Source organism: Hemitrygon akajei, chromosome 4, assembly GCF_048418815.1.
Source record: "Hemitrygon akajei chromosome 4, sHemAka1.3, whole genome shotgun sequence".
Lineage (NCBI taxonomy): Eukaryota > Metazoa > Chordata > Chondrichthyes > Myliobatiformes > Dasyatidae > Hemitrygon > Hemitrygon akajei.
In genome coordinates, this window is record NC_133127.1 from 197,470,165 (window position 1) to 197,490,490 (window position 20,326).

The 20,326-nt window shown below is 42.1% G+C and overlaps 1 protein-coding gene across 1 annotated transcript in view; it reads right to left on the reverse strand.

Moving 5' to 3' along the window:
• The window catches only part of LOC140726043 (neoverrucotoxin subunit alpha-like), an 86,979-nt gene that overhangs the window by 51,824 nt on the left and 14,829 nt on the right, over nucleotides 1-20,326 (reverse strand). The window lies entirely within an intron of this gene.

The following is a 20,326-nucleotide window of genomic DNA, read 5'->3' on the forward strand; positions in this document are numbered from 1 at the left end:
AATGCTGAATTCAGCCGGCACACACGGGGTAATGTTTTACACAGAAAATGCTGAATTCAGCCGGCACACACGGGGTAATGTTTTACATAGAAAATGCTGAATTCAGCCGGCACACACGGGGTAATGTTTTACATAGAAAATGCTGAATTCAGCAGGCACACACGGGGTAATGTTTTACACAGAAAATGCTGAATTCAGCTGACACACATGGGGTAATGTTTTACACAGAAAATGCTGAATTCAGCCGGCACACACGGGGTAATGTTTTACATAGAAAATGCTGAATTCGGCCGGCACACACGGGGTAATGTTTTACATAGAAAATGCTGAATTCAGCCGGCACACACGGGGTAATGTTTTACATAGAAAATGCTGAATTCGGCCGGCACACATGGGGTAATGTTTTACATAGAAAATGCTGAATTCGGCCGGCACACACAGGGTAATGTTTTACACAGAAAATGCTGAATTCAGCCGGCACACACGGGGTAATGTTTTACATAGAAAATGCTGAATTCGGCCGGCACACACAGGGTAATGTTTTACACAGAAAATGCTGAATTCAGCCGGCACACACGGGGTAATGTTTTACATAGAAAATGCTGAATTCGGCCGGCACACACAGGGTAATGTTTTACACAGAAAATGCTGAATTCAGCCGGCACACATGGGGTAATGTTTTACATAGAAAATGCTGAATTCAGCCGGCACACACGGGGTAATGTTTTACATAGAAAATGCTGAATTCAGCCGGCACACATGGGGTAATGTTTTACACAGAAAATGCTGAATTCAGCCGGCACACATGGGGTAATGTTTTACATAGAAAATGCTGAATTCAGCCGGCACACATGGGGTAATGTTTTACATAGAAAATGCTGAATTCGGCCGGCACACACAGGGTAATGTTTTACACAGAAAATGCTGAATTCAGCCGGCACACATGCGGTAATGTTTTACACAGAAAATGCTGAATTCAGCCGGCACACATGGGGTAATGTTTTACACAGAAAATGCTGAATTCATCCGGCACACATGGGGTAATGTTTTACACAGAAAATGCTGAATTCAGCCGGCACACATGGGGTAATGTTTTACATAGAAAATGTTGAATTCAGCCGGCACACATGGGGTAATGTTTTACATAGAAAATGCTGAATTCAGCCGGCACACATGGGGTAATGTTTTACACAGAAAATGCTGAATTCAGCCAGCACACATGGGGTAATGTTTTACACAGAAAATGCTGAATTCAGCCGGCACACATGGGGTAATGTTTTACACAGAAAATGATGAATTCAGCCGGCACACATGGGGTAATGTTTTACACAGAAAATGCTGAATTCAGCCGGCACACACGTGGTAATGTTTTACATAGAAAATGCTGAATTCAGCCGGCACACATGGGGTAATGTTTTACACAGAAAATGCTGAATTCAGCCGGCACACATGGGGTAATGTTTTACACAGAAAATGCTGAATTCAGCCGGCACACATGGGGTAATGTTTTACATAGAAAATGCTGAATTCAGCCGGCACACATGGGGTAATGTTTTACATAGAAAATGCTGAATTCAGCCGGCACACACGGGGTAATGTTTTACACAGAAAATGCTGAATTCGGCCGGCACACACGGGGTAATGTTTTACACAGAAAATGCTGAATTCAGCCGGCACACATGGAGTAACGTTTTACACAGAAAATGCTGAATTCAGCCGGCACACACAGGGTAATGTTTTACATAGAAAATGCTGAATTCAGCCTGCACACACGGGGTAATGTTTTACATAGAAAATGCTGAATTCAGCCGACACACATGGGGTAATGTTTTACATAGAAAATGCTGAATTCAGCCAGCACACATGGGGTAATGTTTTACATAGAAAATGTTGAATTTAGCCGGCACACATGGGGTAATGTTTTACATAGAAAATGCTGAATTCAGCCGGCACACACGGGGTAATGTTTTACACAGAAAATGCTGAATTCGGCCGGCACACACGGGGTAATGTTTTACACAGAAAATGCTGAATTCAGCCGGCACACATGGAGTAACGTTTTACACAGAAAATGCTGAATTCAGCCGACACACATGGGGTAATGTTTTACATAGAAAATGCTGAATTCAGCCAGCACACACGGGGTAATGTTTTACATAGAAAATGCTGAATTCAGCCGGCACACATGGGGTAATGTTTTACATAGAAAATGCTGAATTCAGCCGGCACACAGGGGGTAATGTTTTACATAGAAAATGCTGAATTCAGCCGGCACACACGGGGTAATGTTTTACACAGAAAATGCTGAATTCGGCCGGCACACACGGGGTAATGTTTTACACAGAAAATGCTGAATTCAGCCGGCACACACGGGGTAATGTTTTACATTTTGATATATAGTGTCAGTGTCATAATCAGGTTTAATATCACCGGCATATGTTGGGGAATTTGTTGTTCTGTGGTAGCAGAACATTGAAATACAGAATAATAAAAACTGCACATTATGGTAAGAGTATATATAAAAATTTTAATTTTTAAATATATAGTGCAAAAAGGGAAAAAAATTAATGAAGTATTGTTCATGGGTTCAATCCTTGTTCATTCATGTTGTCATGTACCCCGTGACGGGTTAAGGAACCAGCAAAAATTGAAAACACTTTGGAGTCTGGTATTGCTGTAAACTAATAGTGTTTATTAGTAACTACGCAATACAGTACTATAAATGCAAATATATTAAACAGATTAGCAATTATACATATGTATATATATACAATGAGTGTGGAAATAGGAACAAAACTAGGCTCTTCCAAAGCCAGGGGTGAAGTGATACAGTTTTACGATGATGAGGAGAGTTCAGTTCAGTTCGAGGTATTTAGTTGAGTAATGTTGGAGAGAGAGAGAGGTGAGCTGATGCCATTGATCTTCCCGTTGTCTTCCGAAATCCTGTTGCAGTCACCGACTAGGACCATAACACGTGCGACCTTTCTTCAGTGATGGAATTATCACCCAGGCAAGGGTGAACACACAAATAATTCCCCACCAGTCCCACCTTTTCTGCACTGCGAGAGCCACTGATCGATTTCCCCGAATCGATCTTCCAAAAACCCACCTTCCTGTGGGTGCAACAAAGCTCGTTCAGTATCCAAAACCGTGTGTCTGTCTGTATAACAGCGGACCTGGTTTTTATCTCCACATGTTGGACACCAGCTGTCCATCAACCTGCTCTGCCCTCCTCTCTCTGTAAGAACTTTACAAGCAGGCAAATGTCCTTGTGGAAAGGTAAACAACTTGCAGAGAAACCATAACATCAATCTTTCGAGCAGTTTCTGTCTCTCTCTCTCTCACTGCGTTGGGCGCCTCCCTCTCTCTCTTAATAGCAGCACAGTTCATAGAGTCAACTCTGGACCCCATCACAAACTAGGGTCATTTCTGAACCACATCACAATGTCCATTCAGAAATCTGATGGCAGAGGGGAAGAGTCTGTTCTTGAATCATGGAGTGTGTGCTGTCAGGCTCCTGTACCTCCTTCCTGGTGGTAGCAGTGAGAAGAGAGTATGTCCTGGGTGATGGGGGTCCTTAATGTAGAAGCTAAGTTTCTGAGGCATCACTGTGTGAAGATGTCCTGGATGCTGGGGAGGTTGGTGCCCATGATGGATCTGACAGAGTTTACTACTCTCTGCAGCATAATTTGAAACTGTGTAAATCCCCACCCCACATACCAGACAGTGATGTAGACAGAATGCTCTGAGGTCAGGCTAACTGGTCTATAATTTCCTTTCTGTTACCTTCCTCCTTTCTTACAGAGTGGAGTGACATTTGCAATTTTTCAGTCTTCTGGCACCATTCCAGAGTCCAATGATTTTTGCATGATCATCTCTAATGTCACCACAATCTCTAACGCTACCTCTTTCAGATCCCTAGGGTGCAGTTCATCTGGTCCGGGTGACATATACCTTTAGGACTTTCAGCTTTTTGAGCACCTTCTCCCTTGTAATAGTAACTGCACCCACTTCTCTTCCTTCACACACTACAACATCAGGCATACTGCTAGTGTCGTCTACAGTGATGACTGACACAAAATACTCATTCAGTTCATCAGCCATCTCTTGTCCCCTGTTATAATTTCTCCTGTCTCATTTTCCAGTGGTCCTATATCCACTCTCATTTCTCTTCTATTTTTAACATGCTTGAAAAAACTTTTACTATCCACTTTGGTATTATTTGCTAACTTGCTTTCATATTTCATCTTTTCCCTTCTAATGATTATTTTAGTTGCTCTCTGTAGGTTTTTAGTAACTTCTGAATCCTCTATCTTCTCATTATTTTTTGCTTTGTTGTATGCCCTTTCTTTTGCTTTTACAATAGCTTTGACTTCCCTTAGCAGCCACGGTTGTATGATTTGAGTATTTCTTCAATTTTGGAATACACATGTTCTCTGCCTTCCTCATTTTTCCCAGAAACACACACCATTGCTGCTCTGCTGACATCCCTGCCAGCAGCTCCTTCCAATTTACTTTGGCCAACTCCTCTCTCATACCACTGTAATTTCCCTTACTCCACTGAAATACTGCTACATCAGACTTTACTTTCTCCCTATCAAATTTCATGTTGTGATTATTGTTTCCTTAGGGTTCCTTTACGTTAAGCTCCCTAATCACCTCCGGTTCGTTATGTAACACCCAATCCAGTATAGCTGATCCCGTAGAAGATTCAATGACAAACTGCTCTAAAAAGCTAACTCTTAGGCAAGCTCACTCTCTTAAGAGACATTACCAACCTGATTTTCCCAATCGACCTGCATGTTGAAATCTCCCATGATTGTCATAACATGGTCCTTTTGACTCATCTTTTCTATTTCCTGTTGTAATCTGTGATCCACCTCCCAGCCACTGTTGGGAGGCCTGTATATAACTTTTACCTTTTACCTTTGCATTTCTTAACTCAACCCACAAGGATTCAACATCTTCCAATCCTATGTCACATCTCTCTACTGATTTGATGCCATTCTTTACCAGTAGAGCCTCGTCACCCCCTCTGCCTACCTTCCTATCCCTCCGATATAACATCTTCTAATAACCTTGGACATTCAGCTCCCAAGTACAACCATCCTTCAGCCACGATTCAGTGATGGCTACAACACCATACCTGGCAATCTGTAAAATTGCAACAAGATCATCCACCTTATTTCTTATACTACGCACATTGAGATACCATGAGTACCGTATTTGCTATCCTTTCTGATTTTGCATCCCTAATGATTTGATACTCACCCCGTTGGTTGCAACTAAGTCCCATCACCTGCCTGCCCTTCCTGACTGCCTGACTGCAGGCTATCTTTACTTTTTTACCATCTGTCCTATACTGAGTCCTTTCACTCCCATTCCCACCTCTCTGCCAAGTTAGTTTAAACCCTCCCCAACAGCTCGAACAAACCTGCCCACAAGAATATTGGTCCCTCTTGGGTTTAGGCGCAACCCGTCACATTTGAACATGTCATACCACCCCTAGAAGAGATCCCAATGATTCAAGAACCCAAAGCCCTGCCCCCTGAACCAACTTCTCAGCCACACATTTATCTGCCAAATCATCCTGTTTCTACCCTCACTGTCACGTGGCACAGGCAGCAATCCAGGAATTACTACCCTTGAGGTCCTGCTTCTCAGCTTTCTGCCTAGTTCTCTAAATTCTCTCTTCAGGACCTCTTTGCTTTTCCTTCCTATGTCATTGGTCCCAATATGTACCAAGACATCAGGCTGCTCCCCCCCCCTCTCCAAAATGTTGCGGACGCATTCTGAGACGTCGCTGACCCTGGCAGCTGTGAGGCAACACGCCATCCGTGTGTCCCGTTCACATCCACAGAATCTCAGATACTTAGAGGGACTGTGGGAACTACTGACTCACCTATATGGTCAGTAAAGCCCAGTGGATCATATCCATTAACAATAGGCAACACTGCCCTTAAGACCAGGCCGAGATTGTTCCCATAGTGACGGGCCCTGCAACAATCCTGAATGACCTGTCTCCAGAACATAAAGCGATAGCCAGTGTTTTAGAGGTATTGCGAGATGAGGGGCAGTAATTAAGCTAAAAACTCACCAGGAAGAGGAGAGTCAGGAGTAGAAAGGCAACGAGTGGGCAGATATCACTGTGAGGAAGGCAACTGAGGGACAAGAGGCAACTGAAATTACAAGTATGCAGGAAGAAACTACAGAGCCAGTTTAGTAAAATGATATGAAAAGGTGGAGGCAGAAGAGAAGGAGAAAGGGAGCAAAGGAGGATCCAGATTGTTGGAGTGATTTTTGTGTTTAGGTCATTTACATTTAGCTTTGGCTACCACTCTTCTGTTTCTTCATAATGTATTGCGGATTCGGTTTGGAACAATGCATTCCTAAACGCTGTGGCTCCCAGTCCAGGCACTGAGTGTTAACTTGCTGGGACGGAGCTGCCAGTTGCGAAGGGTGGTTACTGGCAGTTTGGGACGCCAGAGTGGGGGCGTGTATACTCGTTTGGGGAGCTGCATTTTAAGCGTATACATTTTGCAAGTGTGATGTAAAGGAATACCGCAGGCATCATGAGTTCCGGTGCTCAAAAGAGGCAGATTGTGGAGTACATATTCTGTGGTTTGAAGTATGTGCTGTTTAACTGGTATTTGTCATTTACATTTTGCGTAGTGTGGGAATTAGTGTGAGGATATCTCAGGGAGAGATTTTATCCAGATAGATCTACCAGGATAGCACCTATTGAGGTCAGGCAACATCAGGCTGAGAACCCTGATGATCCCAGCCAGCCTTGACACTGATTACAACCGTTCATAAGCCCTTTACCCCCGGGGAGAAACAGAGTATTTTGTCCGAGTTTCCCTCACTTAAAGTCGCCTGTGGGAATTCAGAATTCTGGCACAAGCTTGAGGAAATGGCTGAAGTTCACCAGATGCACCCTAAAGATATACATGTGTTGGTAAAAGTGAAATGCCCGAGGAATAGGTGGGACGGTGTGGCCCAGGGGGTGCGGGATGATACATGGGCAACTACCGGGAACACCAGCAACGAAGAAAGGTATCACTTTTTTAAAGAGGAAGTGAGGCAGTGACGGGTGGGGGGGGGGGTGGAAGCGAGAGTAACTGGGGAATGATAATGGCAGTGATCCAAAAAGCTGATAACAGCCATGGATTATGCAGAACGTAAGTATCGAGTGAGGAGTATTCAGGGTTGGATAATCCTGGGAGGGACGACCAAGTCTTCCTGAAAATGATGAAGGAAGGCCTGAGCTCAGCCCACCAGGAAGTTTTAGATTTAGACATTACAGTGCGATAGTTTCCTGGGCCAGTGAGACGGACCGAAGAAAGTGCAAGAGAGATCGTAAAGTGTCTGTAGTGGATGCAGCTGCTGTGATGTCCCAGAGAGATTGTTCTGTTTGCTGGCGACCAAAGCTCGAAGCAAGGAATCGCTGGAATAGACGTGGGAGGGTAAAGGAGTTGATATGCTACAGGAGCGGCCTATTGGGACATGGTTGGAGGCTGTGTCCAAAACAGAGGAAAGGAAAACAGGCTTTTCCTTTGAGGTTAGGTAAGCTAGAACTAGAGGTCATGGGTTAAGGATGAAAGGTGAAATATTTAAGGGGAGGGGGACTGCGTATGTCTGTAAATGGACTAACAGCAGTTTTTGTGCTGCTCCCAGTTTTGTTCCTCTCCACCTAGTTTAAACCTTGAATTTAAAATCTTTATTGGATGTTTCTTGAAGGGGAGCTACATGTCTTTGAGGAGCAGGAAGAACTTGCCTGAACCTAATGATAAAGGTAACGGGAAAGGAAAGACGCCAAAGGAAAGATCTGATGAAATGCCATCACGGGCTGATGATATGGCTCAGACATTGAATTTAATTAAAGACCAACTGGAAAAGAATATTAATGAAATGATGTCATTTCCGAGAAAACTTAAAAACCTAGAAAGACAAGTTATTACACATGAAGAGGAACTGAAGGTAACTAAGCAAAAATTGCTTGAAACTACAACTCATTTGGAAAGATGTCAAAATAAGATTATAGACCTGGAAACTAGGTCTCGTCGAAGGGATATATGAATTGTCGGGTTGCAGGAAGGAGCCGAAAATGGAGATTTAACTGCTTACTTTGGTAAGCTTTCTCATACTTAGATTCCTACTATATTATCACAGCCTCCTGCTACAGAAAGAGCACACAGAGCTCGTACTTTGAGATCTCAAGATTCAGATAAACCGAGGTCACTTTTGGTTTGATTTCATCACTTTAAAGATCAAATTATGAGACAGGCAAGGAAACAGAGAATTTTCAGATTCAAGGATTCTGAGCTCCGTTTTTATGAGGATTACCCGAAGGAGGTAATGGAACAAAGATCAAAATTTCCTTTAGTGATGAAACAGGCATACGATAAGAAACTCTTCCCTTCCTTGCGTTACCCAACCAGAATTAAAGTTTGTCCCCCTAATTCTTCTGCTCATACATTTTTTGATCCTAAAGATGCACTGGCGTTTGTTCAAACTATACCCACTGTGACTGACGATTGAACTGTATGGAAGACTGCTTGGTTATCTGCATGTTATTGGCATTTCGGAAAGAAGATTTATGGTTCAAGTATGTTCAAATGATTGTTTGGACATTTGTCCGAGAAAATGAAGATAAAGGGACTTGTTCCTTTGACCTATTACCTGGTTGGATTTTTTTTTGTTTCTTTCTTAATTAATTAATTGGTAGTTTTTCCTATTAATGGGGTTATTTTTTATATATAGCTAGGGGAGGGTTCAATAATATAATATTACTAGTTGGTATTTTTGAAAATTTATTTGGGTTAAGTATGCTATTAATCTTTTTTTCTTACTCTTTTTTTTGAAAAACTGTGCTGATTTGAATTTGAATTGAATTGAATGATCTTTATTGTCATTATACATAGGTACAATGAAACTCTGTTTGGCTTCCTCTCAGGCAATTAAATAAAGCGGTAGATAAAAACGAGACAGTAATAGAAAAACAGTATTAAATAGATAAGTAGCAGAAAATAAGTTGCAGCAGCACCAGAATGTCACAGTAATGCACAAAGTGCCGTTAGTGCAAGTATTTGAGTCCTTGTGTGTGCTCACAGTTTCAGTCATTGTTCTGTGGGAGTGGTGTGATGCAGACAGTGAACCTTTTGCTGACGACAGCGGGTCAAACAGGGAGTGGCCGGGGTGTGTGGTGTCTCTGGTTATGCTGATTGCTTTCCTCCTGAGTCTGCTGGAATAGTCCTGGGAGCTCCATCCTGACAATTCGCCGGACCGTCTTCACCACGCGATTTGTTATTAAAAGCTATGCTTAGGGTTTTCTAGGTAATATATTTTAGATCTTAATAATTGCTTATTTTTTCTTTTTTTGGTTTAATTTCAATATGTCCGTATGTTTATTTAATATAAGAGAATGTTATAGCATCTTATAACCGAATTTAAAGCTTTTTTAGGGATTTAATGTTAAATTTAAGATGACGCCGGTTTTTCTTTTTCTTTTCATCTTTAATTTATTGTTTTGGCGCTGTCAGGTTCTTCCTTCATTTAAAAAAGACTAAATATAAACATGGGATAGTTTGTAGATGTTGGAAATGTAAACATTTTCCTTTGAGATTTTGCTGTTCCTCTTACAAGGTCAGTGAGTTTCATTTTTTTTTAACAAGAGGAAAGGATAGAAAATTGTTTTGAATTTTCTGTTTTTTTCGCAGACAGATCAGTCCATTGTTTTGTATCTATTTATGGGGTGCCTGCTATCCTTTGGGCTCTGGGGGGAGGGGTGGGGTGGGGTTAGAGTTAGGGGGCTTTTCCCATTGGGTGGTTACGGAGCATGCGTGTTCTCTATATGGTTGTATTCTTCATTGCCGCCATTTTTGATTATCCCGTATTGCGCAGCAAGTCTTTCACGGCGAGATTTGACACCAAACATGTCACTTGTTTTCGGTAGATGTGTCCTGTGCACGCGCAGTAGGAGGAGATTCACCAAAATATCCTTTTTAATGTGGGCAGAGATATTTTAAAAAATGCATAGTGTGGACGTCTATCGTTTTTACGCGAAACTGGTGTTTACAAAATTATCTGGTCTAGTGTGGCCGTAGCCTAAATCATTTGATTGACAAGTGTTCAACCAATCAGTGACTTCCAAATCGCTCCATGTCACTTATTAATTCCTTTTAGACTGATTTTTGGATTAATTGAACTATGGAAATATTTACACCCTGATGACAGAGTGTAAATCTTTTTCACGTTTATAAAAATATTCGAGGACCAATTATAGTCGATTCTTGCTTCTTGCCTAGTGTTAAGAATTGTGAGTATGATGCTATTGATCATGCACCTTTGAGTTTGTCTTTCGATCTCGATGATGTCGTCCTTGCCCGCCCATCATGGCACCTGTGACATTATTGCAAAACTCTGACTTTGTCAGCTTCATTGAAACCCAGATAAAAGATTTTTTTCTTTTAAATGATATAGGGAGTACATCTAAATTAATCATATGGGATACATTTAAAGCATTTTTGCATTGTAAGATCATTTCTTATTCAGCTAAGCCTAAAAAACAGACTAAAGTAGAATTAGATAGGATTTCAAAACAAATTAAAGACTTAGATAATATCTATGCATCTGCCCTAATATTGAGTTATTTAAACGAAGGGTGGAACTCCAATCACAATATAATTTACTATTAACCTATCCTATTGTAGGTTATTTGCTTAAGTTAAAGAGTCAATTTTATATATTTGGAGATAAAAGTAACAAACTGCTTGCTTCTCAATTAAAAACGGCCAGAGCCAAATGGCAAATTTTGAGAATTCATAGGAAAGATGGTAGCCTGGCTTGGGAATATGAGGAAATTTTTTTAAAAATTCAAGATTTTTACACTGAACTTTATAAATTTCAATTTCCAGTAGATTCTTCCAAAATGAATGTTTTCTTTAACAAAAGATTGCTTTTCCCCAAATTTCTGTTGAGGATCAACAAACTCTTGATGCCTCAATTAGTGAAACCGAAATTCATAAAGCTATTTTTTTAATGCAATCTGGTAAGGCCCCTGGACTTGATGGCTACCCTGTAGAATTTTATTAAAAAATTGGAAAATTGCTCTCTCCGTGCATGTTGGAAATGTTTAAGTATTCTTTTGTGAAAGGTGATTTACCCTCTACATTTTATGAGGCTTCTATTTCTTTAATTCTTAAAAAGGATAAAGATCCTTCTGATTGTGCGTCATTTCATTATTGAATGTCGATGCTAAGATTCTGTCAAAGATAATGGCCAATCGGTTGGAAAATTTTCTGGATAAAATTATTTTTAAAGATCAAACAGGTTTTATAAAAGGTCGTTATTCCTTCTCAAATGTTTAGAGATTATTTAACATTATATACTCATCTTCTTTTAAAACTCCACAATGCGTTGTGTCTTTGGATGCTGAAAAAGCGTTTGATCGGCTCAAATGGAAATATTTATTTAATGTTTTAGAGAAATTTGGTTTTGGTGTTAATTTTAATAATTAGATTAGAATGATATATAAAACTCCTATCACTACTGTTATTACCAATAACTGTAGATCCCCTTTCTTTCAGCTTTCACGGGGGACAAGACAAGGTTGTCCATTGAGCCCTTTGTTATTTAACTTAGTATTAGAACCCCTTGCTATCACTCTCCATGAAGCTAAAGATATTCATGGGATTCTTGTGAATGAGACCATTCATAAGATTTCTCTGTACGCTGACAACTTACTGGTTTATATTTCTAATCCTGAGGAATCTATCCCTGCCTTGCTAAAATTATTTAATAAATTTGGAGATTTTTCAGGATACAAATTAAATTTTCACTAAAGTGAACTGTTCCCTTTAAATGAATCTGTTTTTATATATGATAATATTCCTTTCATAGTCACGGATTCCTTTAGATATTTAGGTGTTACAATTACTATAAATATAAAGATCTTTATAAAGGTGATTTTGTTCCCTTGGTAGATTCTATGAAGTATTTATTTAATAGATGGAACCCACTTACATTTTCACTCACTGGTTGCACCCATGCAGTCAAAATGATGATTCTACCAAAACTTTTATATTTATTTCAGAATATCCCTGTTTTTTTGACTAAGAAGTTTTTTGATCAGATTGATTCTATTATGTCATCTTTTATTTGGAATAATAAAAGACCAAGAATTAGTAAATGACACTTACAAATATTAAAAAAGGATGGAGGTCTTGCTTTGCCTAATTTAAGAGTGTATTACTGGGCTGTTAATGTGCGATATATGTTCCTTTGGTTACACTGGGTTGATCAGAATGATCAGACAATTTGGGTAGACTTGGAGCTGAAATCTATGAAACAGTTTTATTTAACCTCATTATTGGGAGCTGCCTTACCTGTACAATTAGCTAAAGTTGCTATATCCTGTGATTAAGCATTCTTTACAAATTTGGCTCCAGTTTCGTAATTTTTTTAACTTTAAAAATTTTAAACATTTTAGTTTAATTTATTGAAATTACTTTTTTAAGCCTTCATTGAGTGATTCAATTTTTTTTACTTTGGAAGAATAAAGGCATTAGTTCTTTTTTGGATTTATTTAAAGAAGATAGACTGATGTCTTTTGAGCAATTAGTTGATAAATATTCTTTTTCATACTCAAGCAAACAGACACAAAATGCTGGTGGAACACAGCAGGCCAGGCAGCATCTACAGGAGAAGCACAGTCGATGTTTCGGGCCGCGACCCTTCGTCAGGATGAAGATAGATGCAATAGATGCTCCTATAGATGCTGCCTGGCCTGCTGTGTTCCACTAGCATTTTGTGTGTGTTGCTTGAATTTCCAGCATCTGCAGATTTCCTCGTGTTTGCTCTTTCATACTCACCCTCTTTACAATACCTTCAAATTAGACATTTCTTACAAAAATATTTAAGTAATTTTCCTTACATATTGGATGCCCACTTGTTAGATATTATTATGAGTATGAGCCCTTTGATGAAGGATTCCATTGGAAGAATTTATAATTTACTATTACAATGGGATAAGCGTCCTTTATTTAAGGTTAAACGAGATTGGGAAAAGGATGTTAATTTGAATTTTGTGGTGGAGGACTGTACGCAGATTGTGAAGTTGGTTAACTCTTCTTCGATCTGTGCTAGTCATTCACTGATTCAATTCAAAATTGTACACTCTTACTATTTGACAAAGAAGAGATTGTCTAAAATGTTTCCTAATGTTGATAGTTATTGTGATAGATGTAAAACTGAGACAGCTACATTGACACATATGTTTTGGTCTTGTTCTATATTGGAACAGTTCTGGAAGTCAGTTTTTTCTACAGTTTCTAAAGCACTAAAAATTAATTTACAACCTAACAAATTAACTGTGCTTTTTGGAATAATTCCTCAAAATATCTGTGGTATCTCTTTGTGTGACCAACACGTTATTGCGTTTGTTACACTGATAGCTAGGAGGGCAGTTCTGGTGAAGTGGAAGGATACGTCAGCTCCCACTCTGTCACAATGGTTCTCTCAAGTGATGTTATGTCTTAGTTTGGAGAAAATTAGAAGTCGGAACATTGAACCTATGTTTGATTTTGAGAAGATGGAGTTCATTTGCTTGCGATTATCATTTGAGTGAATTGATAGATTTCCTTCACAATCTAATTGTAAATTTTTGTATATATTTTTTGCTGGCAGTTTGATGTTTATCTTTTTTTTAGAAGCTTTTTGTATAACGCATGGCTCCGGGGTTGAACACCCAATGGTGTTTTTCCTCTCACTTTCTTCTCCTTTAGTAGGGTTTTTTTTTCTTTTTTTCTTTTTGTCACAAAAAAGTTTTCAATCTTTAATATGAATGTCTTTTTTTCCTTCTCTTTGAGGCATTGTAAGTGATGTTTACTTCGATGTACTCTTGTTAATTTTGGATTGATAATAAAAGGATTTGAAAGGAAATATTTAAGGGGAACATGAGGGGGAACCTCGTCACTCAGAGGGTGGTGCGAGAGTGGAACGAACTGCCAGTAGAAGTGGTGAACGCAGGTTCGATTGAAACATTTAAGAGAAGTTTGGATAAGTACATGCATGGGAGCTATTTGGAGGACTATAGTCCAGAAGCAGGTAGATGGGAGTAGGCAGAAGAACAGTTTGGCATAGATAGGCTGAAGGGCCTGTTTCTGTGTTGGAGTGTTCTATGTCTCAATGACTCTAAGTTCAAGAAGAATCCATCGCAATCCTCTGTGATGATTGTGAAGGAATACAGCCCAGGAACGTCTGGCAGATCTTGGGCTGTATTCCCTGGAGTTCAGGAGAATGGGGGGGGATCTCATAGAAACATTCCGAATGTTAAAAGGCCTGAACAGATTAGATATGGCAAAGTTATTTCCCATGGTGGGGGAGTCTAGGACAAGAGGGCACAACTTCAGAATTGAAGGACGTCCATTTAGAACAGAGATGCAAAGAAGTTACTTTAGTCAGAGGGTGGTAAATCTGTGGAATGTGTTTCCACGAGCGGCCCTGGAGGCCAAGTCATTGGGTGTATTTAAGGCAGAGATAGATAGGTTCTTGATTAGCCAGGGCATCAAAGGGTATGGGGAGAAGGCAGGGGAGTGGGGATGACTAGTAGAATTGGATCAGCCCATAATTTAATGGTGGAGCAGACTCAGTGGGCCGAATGGTTTACTTTTCTATATCTTATGGTCTATGGGTGTGGAGAGCCAGCCATGGATAACTAAGGAAATAAACAAAGGCATCAAACTAAAAGCTCTTGCCTACAAAGTCGCCAAGAGTAATGGGAAACTGATTGCATTAAATATTTCATCTTTCACCCTTAACCTATGACTCTTGTTTGAGTCTCACCATTCAGCCTGTATGAATTCACCCTATCTATACCCCTTATATTAGTCATAATCCTTGGATCATTTTCTCTGCCTCTTTGGTAATTTTAAAGTTTGAAGTAAATTTATTCTCAAAGTCATCATATGTCACCATAAACCACCCTGAAATACATTTTCTTGCGGGCATACTCAGTAAATCCAATAACCGTAATAGAATCAATGAGAGACCACACCAACAGGGTGGACAGCCAGTGTGCACAAGATACCAAACTGCAAATACAAACAGAAAGAAAAAATAAATAATAATAGTAATAATAATTATTATGATAATAACTAAGCAATAAGATTCCAGAACATGAGATGAAGACTCCTTGAAAGTGAGTCCGTAGGTTGTGGGAACAGTTCAGTGATGGGGTGAGTGAACTTGAGTGAAGCTATCCCCTCCGGTTCAAGAGCCTGATGGTCTGAGGGGTAATTACTGTTCCTGAACTTCTCAATATTTAGAAGGGAAGGAGCTGTTCCTTAATCGCAGAGTGTGTGCCCCCAGGCTTCTGTACCTCCTCCCTGATTGTAGCAATGAGAAGAGGGCATGTCCTGGCTGATGGGGTCCTTCATGATGGACGCCACCTTTTTGAGGCATTTCTCCTTGAAGATGTTCTGGAAACTACAGAAGCTAGTGCCCATGATGGAGCTGACGAAGTTTATAGATCTGCAGCTTACTTCAATATTGTTCAGTAGCTTCTCCCCTTCCCCTCCCACCCCATGCCAGACGGTGATGCAGCCAGTCAGAATGCTCTCCATGGTACATCTGTAGAATTTTACAAGTGTTTTGGTGACATACCAAATCTCCTCAATCCCCTAATGACATATAGTCGCTGTCGTGTCTTTGTAACTGCATCAATATGTTGGGTCCAGGTTAGATCCTCAGAGATATTAACACCAAGGAATTTGAAATTGCTCATTCTTTCCACTTCTGATCCTTCTATGAGAACTGGTGTAAGTTCCCTCCTCTTCCCCTTCATGAAGTCCACAAACAGTTCTTTGGTCTTACTGACATTGAGTGCAAGGTTGTTGCTGTGACACCACTAAACTAGCTGACATATCTCGCTCCTGTATGCCTCCTCATCACCATATGAAATTCTGCCAACAACAGTTGTTTCATCAGCAAATTTATCGATGCCATTTGAGGTCTGCCTAGTCACACAGTCATGGGTTTAGATAGAGTAGAGCAGTGGGCGAAATACTCTGGTCTTCAAGTTGAGTTTATTGTTTTCTATAGATGTGTACTGGAGAGTGTATTGACATCACGGCCTGGTATGAGAACACCAATGCCTTTGAAATGAAAACTCTACAACAGGTAGTGAATTCAGCCCAGTACATCACGGGTAAAGCCCTCACAACCATTGAGCACATCTACATGAAACACTGTCGTAGGAAGCAGCATCTGTCATGAAAGACCCCCACCACCCAGGCTATGCTCTTTTCTCACTGCGGCCATCAGGTAGAAGGTACAATTAGGACTCAGGACTCACAACCCCTCAACTATCAGGCTCTTGAACACAAGGGGACAACTACACTCGTCTGTTGAGAGGTTCCCACAGCCAATGATCTCATTTTAAGGATTCTTTACCTTGTTATCTCATGTTCTCATTATTTATTGCTATTTATTGATATTTGCATTTACACAGTTTGTCTTCTGCACTCTGGCCAATCTTTCACTGATACTTTTATGGTTACTGTTCTATAGATTTACCGAGTATGCCCACAGGAAAATGAATCTCAGGGTTGTAAATGGTGGCATATTTGTACTTTGATAATAAAATTTTCTTTGAACTTCGAACTTTAGAACTTTGATTTTTTTTTATTGTCAAACACAAGTATGTGTGTGCCCAGGTCCAATGAAACACTTGCAGCAGCATCTCAGGCACAGAGCATCAGAGAAACAGCATTCACAATCAAAACGTAAACATAAATTGTACACAAATTTCACATGTAAACCATCCAAACATTAGCATGAGAGATTAAGCAGATGCTCGAATTGATGAGCAACACACACAAAACACGGGAGGAACTCAGCAGGTCAGACAGCATCTATACAAGGAAATAAACAGTTGATGTTTCAGGCTGTGACCCTTCATTGGGACTGAAAAGGAAGGGGACAGATGCCAAAATAAGGTGAGAGGGGAGGGGGAGGAGTACGAGCTGCCCAGTAATAGGTGAGACCAGGTGAGGGGGAAGGTGGGAGGGTTGAGGAGGGGTCTGATTATAAGAAGCTAGGAGGGGATAGGTGGAAGAGGTAAAAGGTTGAAGAGGAAGAAGGAATCCAAGAGGAGAGTGGACCATGGAAGAAAGGGAAGGAGGAGGGGAACCAGAGGGAGCAGACAGGTAGGTGATGAGAAGAGAAGGGGTGAGAGGGGAACCAGAATGGGGAATGGAAAGAAAGAAGGGGGCCAGTGGAGAAATTACATGGTTTGAGAAATTGATGTTCATAACATCACATTGGAGGCTTCCCTGATGGAATATGAGGTATTGCTCCTCCAACCTGAGATTTACCTCATTGTGACAGTAGAAGTCCACCATGTTTGAATGGGAAGACCTGGATAGAGTGGATGGGGAGAGGATGGTTCCTATCGTAGGGAAATCCAGGACCAGAGAGCACAGCCTTAGAATAGAGGGATGTCCATTTAGAACAGAGACGAGGAAAAATTTCTTTAGCTAGTGTAACCCTTAGGTTCTGTCGGCTGTGTAAGTCTAGGGAAGACAATCTCTGGCCCCACTGAGTGTGTGAGATTGAGGTGCAAAACCTCCTGTTTGTGTGGATGCTGTGTGATGTGTTACTGTTACAAATCAGTACCACGGAACAACAGACAGTACACCCTATGCAATTAACGATTTACTTTATAATTCTTAATTTGCCTAAAGGGTTAGAAAAGTAAAACAAAACAAAAAGGGCCCATTTTAATGACAGAGTGTAACATGGACAAGCTGGAGTTCACAGTTTCCCTTTCGCTGGTCCTCCATCGATTTCCCCGGGCTTCGTAGACTCCCAGTCCCACTCCGAGTCCTTTCTAACATCTTCTCTCCCATCTTCCAACAAACAAGAGACCCAGATCACCTCGGTCTCAGGCACACAACGAGACAAAGCAGTCCCTTCACTGGACGGTGCACATTGCAAAGCACCCGCGATCTCTAACCATATTCCAAACACTGCCGCTACAGAAAGGCCGTGACGTTAGCAGTGAAACCCTTCCCAGGGTGGTACACTCTCCCCCCACCAAATTTAGTCATGTCCTCATGACATTGAGCTAATTTGCCAACCCTTCATGCAAAGCAGAAAGTCCACCCCAGGTGCAAAAGGCAGTGACATAGCTCCCCAGAGCAGTAGGGGCCACACTCTGTTCCCCCAGAGCTACATCGGCCAGCCCATCCGGTGGTCTCCTGATTCCTTCAGACCTCCGTACCCCCTCGTCGACCTCTTCATGTTCCGACACGACTGGGGATACTTCGTTCACACTCCTGCCTGAAATGTCCCAGTTCACCAGTTATAACACACAATGCCAGCCACTCCCCTTCTCGTGGGTCTCGTACTTCTCTGATCAGCTTAACAAACGGGGGGGGGGGGGGGTCTGACGAGTAAGTCGGAGACCCCAAGCGATCTTTGATATCTCTTTTTCCCCTTTTGAAGACCCTGACCTGGAGTTACACTCTGACTTCGGTTCTTTGCGGGAATGGGACCCGCTCTCAGGGCCTCACGACAGCCCACGGACGCGGCCTGGAAGGGAGCTGGGTTTGGGTTTGGGTGCTGGGTTTTCGTGGCTCTGGAGATGGGCTGATTCTAGCCCAGTGCCCCTGACTGAAGCGTGGCGGGAGAACACGGAACATCGGGATCAGCGGGTTTGCTGCCGGGGTTGTGTGTCCGGAGAGCCGCACTTTATTGGTGCTGACTGTCTGGGCACAGAGCTCGGAAAAAGCAACACAGCAGACTTTTAACATCGTAAATCAGCGAGCTGTTTGTCATGTCTCCCCGTCGATGTGAAATGTGGGCAACTTCTTTTCCCTTATTGGGAGAGAGAGAGCCTGTGGTCTGTCGAATACCGGGTGAACGAGTATTTTATGGGGTACTGCAAGTCCGTGTTTTTATTGATGCTTTGCTGCACCTTTGAGTGCTCGGTGGGGGGTGCTGATGCTTTTTTGTTGGTGGGGGTGGGGAGAAGGGTTGTTGCTTTGCTACTGCTTGTGCGTGGGTGGGGGCTTTGGGGTTCTAATGTTTAACTGCCATTCATTCTTTGGGCCACTCCTCTGTTTTTGTGGATGGTTGCAAAGAAAAGGAATTTCAGGATGTATATTGTATACATTTCTCTGATATTAAATGTACCTGTTGACCTATTGAAACCTATTGAGAGGCGGGAAATCCAGAGCAACACACACAAAATGCAGGAGGAACTCAGCAGGTCAGGCAGCATCTATGGAAGAGAGTGAACAATCGACTTTTCAGCTCAGACCCTTCATCAGGACAATAACGATGCAGAATAAAGTGCGGAGAGTCCAGTGAGAGTCACCAGTGGGACAGAGGTTCTCCTTGAGCCCGGTTGTATGAGCTTTCAGGTTTCTGCCTGATGGGAGGGGGGAGAAGAGTGAGGGGATGTTCGTGGACTGTTCAGAAATCTGATGGCAGAGAAGAAGCTGTTTCTGAATCATGGTGGGTAATCATGGTGGTGAAATTTAGTTTTACTGGCAGGAGGAATTTTAACAAAAAGTTTGTCCTTGATGCTTTTTTAACAGAAAATAATCAAAACATGCTTCAGTAGTTTGGAAGAAAGCTTTTGTGAAAATCTTAATGATCAGTGAATATTAAAGCTACAGAGGGAGAGAAAAAACAGCAGCTGACATTTGTGGAGGCTGGAGAGAGACAGGTGGGGGGAGAGGGACAGGTGGGGGGAGAGGGACAGGTGGCTAGAGAGGGACAGGTGGGGGGAGAGGGACAGGTGGCTAGAGAGGGACAGGTGGGGGAGAGGTACAGGTGGGGGGAGAGAGACAGGTGGGGGGAGAGGGACAGGTGGGGGGAGAGGGACAGGTGGCTAGAGAGGGACAGGTGGGGGGAGAGGGACAGGTGGCTAGAGAGGGACAGGTGGGGGAGAGGTACAGGTGGGGGGAGAGAGACAGGTGGGGGGAGAGGGACAGGTGGCTGGAGAGAGACAGGTGGGGGGACAGAGACAGGTGGGGGAGAGAGACAGGTGGCTGGAGAGAGACAGGTGGGGGGAGAGGGACAGGTGAGGGGACAGGGACAGGTGGGGGGAGAGGTGGGGAGAGAGACAGGTGGGGGAGAGGGACAGGTGGGGGAGAGACAGGTGGGGGGGAGAGAGACAGGTGGGGGAGAGTGACAGGTGGGGGGAGAGGGACAGGTGGGGGGAGAGGGACAGGTTGGGGGAGAGGGACAGGTGGGGGAGAGAGACAGGTGGGGAGAGGGACAGGTGGGGGGAGAGAGACAGGTGGGGGGAGAGGGA